Consider the following 6000-nt stretch of genomic DNA (forward strand, 5'->3'; position numbering starts at 1 on the left):
GCTGTGAGCCCTTTTTTATTTTCAATGGTGATGGACAGGTTGACAGACAAGATCATACAGGAGTCCCTGTTCACTATGATATTTGCAGATGATGTGATCTATACTGAGAGTAGGCTACAGATTTAGGGGATTCTGTAGAGGTGCAGATATGCTCCAGAGAGGAGAGGAATGAAGGTCAGCAGTGCTAAGACAGATGATCTGTGTGTGAATAAGAGGGAGGGTAGTGGAATGTTGAGGATGCAGGGAGTAGAGATGGCAAATGTGGCTGAGTTTAAATGATTGGGATCAACATTTTAGAGTAATGACTGTGGATGGCAGGTGAAGAAGAGAGTACAGGCAAGATGGAGAGCGTGGAGAAGAGTGTCAGTACTGATTTGTGACAGACGAGTACAAGTAAAAGTGTAAGGGAAGGTCTACAACAGGGTAGTGAGACCAGCTATGTTATATGGGTTGGAGACAGTATCACTGACAAAACTGCAGTAGTCAGAACTGGATGTGGCAGAGTTACAGATGTTAAGATTTGCACTAGTTGTGATGAGGGTGGACAGGATTAGCAATATGTATATGACAGGGTCAGCCCATGTTGGATGGTTTTGAGACAAAGACAGAGAGGCAAGATTACATCTGTTCAGACATGTGCTGCAGATGGATGATGCTGAGTATATTGGGAATAGGATGGTAAGGATGAAGCTGCCAGGTAAGAGGAAAAGAGGGAGGCCTCATCTAAGGTTTCTGGATGTGGAGAGAAAGGACATGCATGTGGCTGGTGTAACAGAGCAGGATACATAGGTCAGTCAGAAATGGCAAAAGATGATCCACTGTGGTGACCCCTATTGGGAAGAGCCAGAAGAAAAAGAAGGAGATGTTGTAATGTCAGTCTTCAAAGATTTGCCAATGATTTACCAGACATAACTATATGAGTAGATAACTACAAATATGAGGCACACATATGGTCAGTGTGCATAACACTGGACAGTTTAATGGTATGAGCTCAGTATATCACATACAGTTCAACACACACGTGTGCACAAGTACTTTACTATGCAGGTCTCTGAGATTTCTGAGACAATCAACTATATCATTGTTGTATTCACAAGTAAGATATGGATATGTACAACATCCCAGTAGCTGGCCTAGCATTGTCACAGTCAGTATTGTTCACCACACACTGCAGTAGTAGTTATATGTGAGCCATACCTTCCTTGGGTGACTCAGGGGCCTGATCTATGATCTATGTCACTACAGACAGATCCAGATGCTATAGCCATAGGTTATGATCAGCAATATATCAGTACAGCAAGTCTTGTTGAGACATATATGCTACAGTTCCTATTTCACATTCTTACATACTCATTACTGCACTCCATTACATGCTTACTTATTTGACATACCTGTTTGTCTTATTCAAGTGTAGGTGGTTATGTCATGCTTGGCTTTTATTTTCCTTTTCACTGTTTCTCTCTCTCTCTCTCTCTCTGTCTCTGTCTCTCAAGGATGTAGGGTGTACATCTGTTTTGCATAGGTAGCAGCTTGCTTTTTGTAGGTAATGCTCAAGAGCAGGTGATGGCCTGTGCACCAATCGGTGTCCCCACTTGCTAATTGCATGCAGGACAACTGTGTTGTTATTCATATAGCCAATGGCATGTCAGCACACACCTTTCATTGAGTAAGTCATGTGAGCATTGGCCCTTTCCCTAGCCAGTGAGGAGGACTTCATGGCATTGTGTGAACAGTAGCATCACAGAGGGTATTTGGAAATACATCTTACAACCAAAACTGTGGAGACAGGCCAATAAAATCTGGGAGAATGTTCCAGATATAATGTAAGTATTTCTGTTATACATCTGGATTAATGCTAGTCTAATAGGATTTGTATGGACATGGAGTTTCTGCGTGATTTTACCTCTGACAGTGTTATGTGTTTGACATAACTCTCACCTGTATGGCTATCTGCAGAATGGCCAGAATTTGTACTCCTATGTTTGGTGTGTTCCTCAGATATTTTTTGTCTTTCGAAAATCAGTAGCATACTCTGGGGATTGCAGTCAATAACTGCGAACATCTATTTGTGTTTCTGATCTCATATCCCTCAGAAAAGATATGTTACAACTAACCCTGTTACAACAGCAACATTCTCAGTTTGCAACAGCAGTATTTCAAATATGCCCCTGTTTTTGGGCCGCTGTCCCACAATTATGTCAGGTTTTGTCCAGATGTCATGCAGTAAGAGGTTGATAGGTATGGTATATCATTATTTAGTGCCTACATGCCTGACATTATCCCAGTGATGTATCAGACTGCCAGACATGTTATGTGGAAGAGGCCTTATATATGAGGGGAAAGCCTGGACATTCTGTGGGACTCTGTACAGTTGAGAGGTCTGTGTATTTCTGGCAATTGTTGACAGACTGTCAGGATTGTGTAGTAGTTTATTGTGTCAATGTTATTTGGCCTGTGTAGGGAGGGGCATGGATGTATGTGTTATGGCTCCTTTTCTATCTGCCTGTGCATGCTGCTCCTGTTTCTGGTGGTCTTTCGGCTGTATATGTTTGTAGGGGCAGACCGAGACATTTCCCATACCAGTCGGGCATCATAGTACACTGTGATTTGGGTCAGTATATTTGAGGGTAGTGTGTGAGTGGAAAACATGTTGAGATGTTTTTGTTCACACAGTCCTTATACAGTACTATTCCTTTGGCTTACTGGTATGTCCCTGCGATGGTGGTTGAATTTGTTATGGGTATGCACTTTCACACTGGTGTCTGTTTTTCAGTGCTGTGACATCCCTGTAGTGCCTGATATATTTGCCAATACATCTGTAATTACCCCTAGCCAATTTGGGTTAGTGTTGTGTCAGTCTGACTGTAGTTTGGACTGTGCTTGATGACATGCTTAGCAGCTCAGTGTAGTTTCCCTAATGTGATGCTATGTCCAGATGTTTGTAGGACATAGTGTTGCTTGGCCCCCATAAGTGTTGTGTATTTCTGACATATCAGTGGGCTGATGTGAGGATTTCAGTCACTAACTAGTAGGAAGTAATTGAGTGCTAGACTTGTGCTATTTCAGTCAATATATGTCAGGACAGACATGAGGGGGTTACTGCAACGACTGTATGAGCTTACCTACTCCAGTATTTCAGATATGGTCCTATTTTCATGCCCCCCCCCCCCCACTTTGTCAGGCCTGGCTCAAGTTCATTGCACTAAGGGGTTCTAAGCCTACTTCTGGACTGTCTGAATTGTTACAGTATGTCCAGGTTTCTGGTCTGTTCCACAGATGCATTATTTTCATATCCCTGGTAAATCACTGTGATGATCTGAGGATTTCTGACAGTAAACGATGACATGCATTTCAGTTTTAGAACTCACATCCGTCAGAACTTGTATGCTGAAACAAACCCTGTCACTCTTGCAACATTCTACATTTATAAGAGCGATATTTAAAATATGTCCCTAGTTTTGTCCCATTGTTCCCCCATTTGGACAGCCTTGGGCCAGATTTCTTGCAGTAAGAGGTTGGTAGGTATGGTTCTGAGGTCTGAGTCCACTACATGTTATGAGCATAAATATATGTGTATATATATATATATATATATATATATATATATATATATATATATATATATATATATATATATATATATATTGCCTATATATGTATAGTTAATTGTCATATATATTTATATATATATATATATATATATATATATATATATATATATATATATATATATATATATATATATATATATATATATATATATATATATATATGTATATGTGCATATTTTATACATATATCACTATTTATATTATGTATATATTTGCATCTCCATACATATATGCATGTGTGTATGTATAAATACGAAACCTGGCTGATTCTATGGAATCTTTTCCCTACTGTTGAATGAGCATATGTTTGAAAAAGCATCAAAAATCCTTACAGCTCAACTGGAGTAGTGGTACATTGCTTTGTCTGTGGTGTACAGGGGTCTGGGTCCAAAACCTGGCAGGGCGGATAATTTTGTTGATCCTACTCCCGCTTACAACCACTTACTCATGCATACACCCGCACTAGTTCTTTAAAAAAAAGAAAAAGGGGTGAGAAGGGGGCACGCAGAGGGAAGAACAATATGATAGATAGCAACAGAAGTGCAGGATGGGTATATGAAAGGTCCATAGCTGTCCATTTCTTATACAACAGCTGTGCATTTGTATAGAATTTGGAGGTGAATTTGCACACTCAAACCCCAGAGAGGGGTGAGGACAACAGAAATGTGCTGTTAAACCTGCTGAGCATTGCTAACCATTGCTCACAGTTCATTCTCATAATATACCACACTCATGACTTCATTTAGTAAGTGTATGTAATTTACATTACTCGACACGGCTGTATGTGTTTTCTTTACAGTAGGAAGGGGTGTAGCCATACTGTATGGGACACATGTATACATGGGTGTTTTCAGATGTTATATGCACTCACCCTTCCATTTTATTCCAGCTACACTACCCTGGGTGACAAAAATAACTTACCACTTATTTTAATATGAACATAGTACTTTTAACACTGCTTTCCCATGTAAAATTGGATTATCTGTTGTGGTACTCAAACCGTGTATGCCTGCATATAAAGCTGGGACTCTGACCACTACACTATCTCAGTCTGGGGATTTGAGCTGTATATTTTTGTTTATTGCCTATTGGATATTAATATTATATTACTACATTAAATGGAGGGTACTGAGGTTTTTGGCCATGTCATTGAGGACTGTTGGCATGACATAATTGCATACATTTCAGTTTCAGACATGTATCCTTCTGAACATTAATGCTAATGTGTAACCTGTTTTCTATCAACTTTCTATCTATCCTCTGTGCAGATGGGATGACACTGGTGCTTAGGCTGCAGTTGACTACACTGCAGAATGGGTCTGAGAGCCCATGCCTGTGTTTATGTTGGATGCAGCCATGACTGGTATCAGGCCTATGGAGACCTCTATGTGTTCCCTTTGAGAGGGCATTACAGATCTGCTTCCTGATCATAAGGGAAGGGTTGCAGGTGCTGTACATGCACATGTGTACCTATGGGGTGACAGGGAGGTGATGTTTATACTTCATCTGTCTGCAGCAAGTTGCCTTTATCCATGGCATATGTTTATGTGGTGTTATTGACCATTACTACAAAGCAGATATGTGTGTTGCCTCTGGAATTGCAGACAGATGTCTGTAAGGCCTAGTGATAAGCCTTGCTGGATGACTCCAGTTTTCACTCACAGACAGCCTTAGGTTGCATCACCTGTGACCTTATTTGCTTGTGCAGAACAAGGTGACATGGCTTCCAGTGAGACACCTGTTCCTTCTTGTCCCATCCTGCGATTATTTCCACCTATGATGGAAGTTGTGTATTGCTGCTGTCCACCACAGGCGTTCAGCCTACCTTGAGGGGGTTGATGTCCTGCCGGGTATTGCTGAGGCCATAAGGCTATGTAGGTGCCCACATATTATTGTGGTATGGGCCTAGACACTGCTGCTAGTTCCAACATATGGGATGCCTTTCATGTGGGCCTTGCCCTTTTTCCTTGCCTGTGCGGTGGACATTACGAAGGTGTGGGGGCTACAGCTTCACAGACAGTAGGTGGAGATACCTCACAGGACAGGACATGTGGAGACAGCTCAACAAATGGGGGACAAAGATCCAGAATTAGGTACAGATTGTATGTCATTAGTGCTGTTATATACATGGAGGATTACTAGATTGACGTGGTTCGTCTGGACATGTTTTGACTCGGTGACTTGACAACTGACAGTGATATGCCTCTGACATACCTCTCAACTGGCATGTTGTCCACAGACTGGCTAGATGTTTGCCTGTTATGTTTGGTCTGTTTCTCGAACAACGTCTGTTTTTGTGGGGTTGGTAGGATAATGTGAGGATTGTAGTCATTAACTGTTGACATCCATTGGTGTTCCAGGCATTATATCCTTCAGGGATATTATGTTA

The sequence above is a fragment of the Protopterus annectens genome, chromosome 10.part0 (genome assembly GCF_019279795.1).
Source record: "Protopterus annectens isolate FY-2018-M chromosome 10.part0, PAN1.0, whole genome shotgun sequence".
NCBI classification, from domain to species: domain Eukaryota; kingdom Metazoa; phylum Chordata; order Ceratodontiformes; family Protopteridae; genus Protopterus; species Protopterus annectens.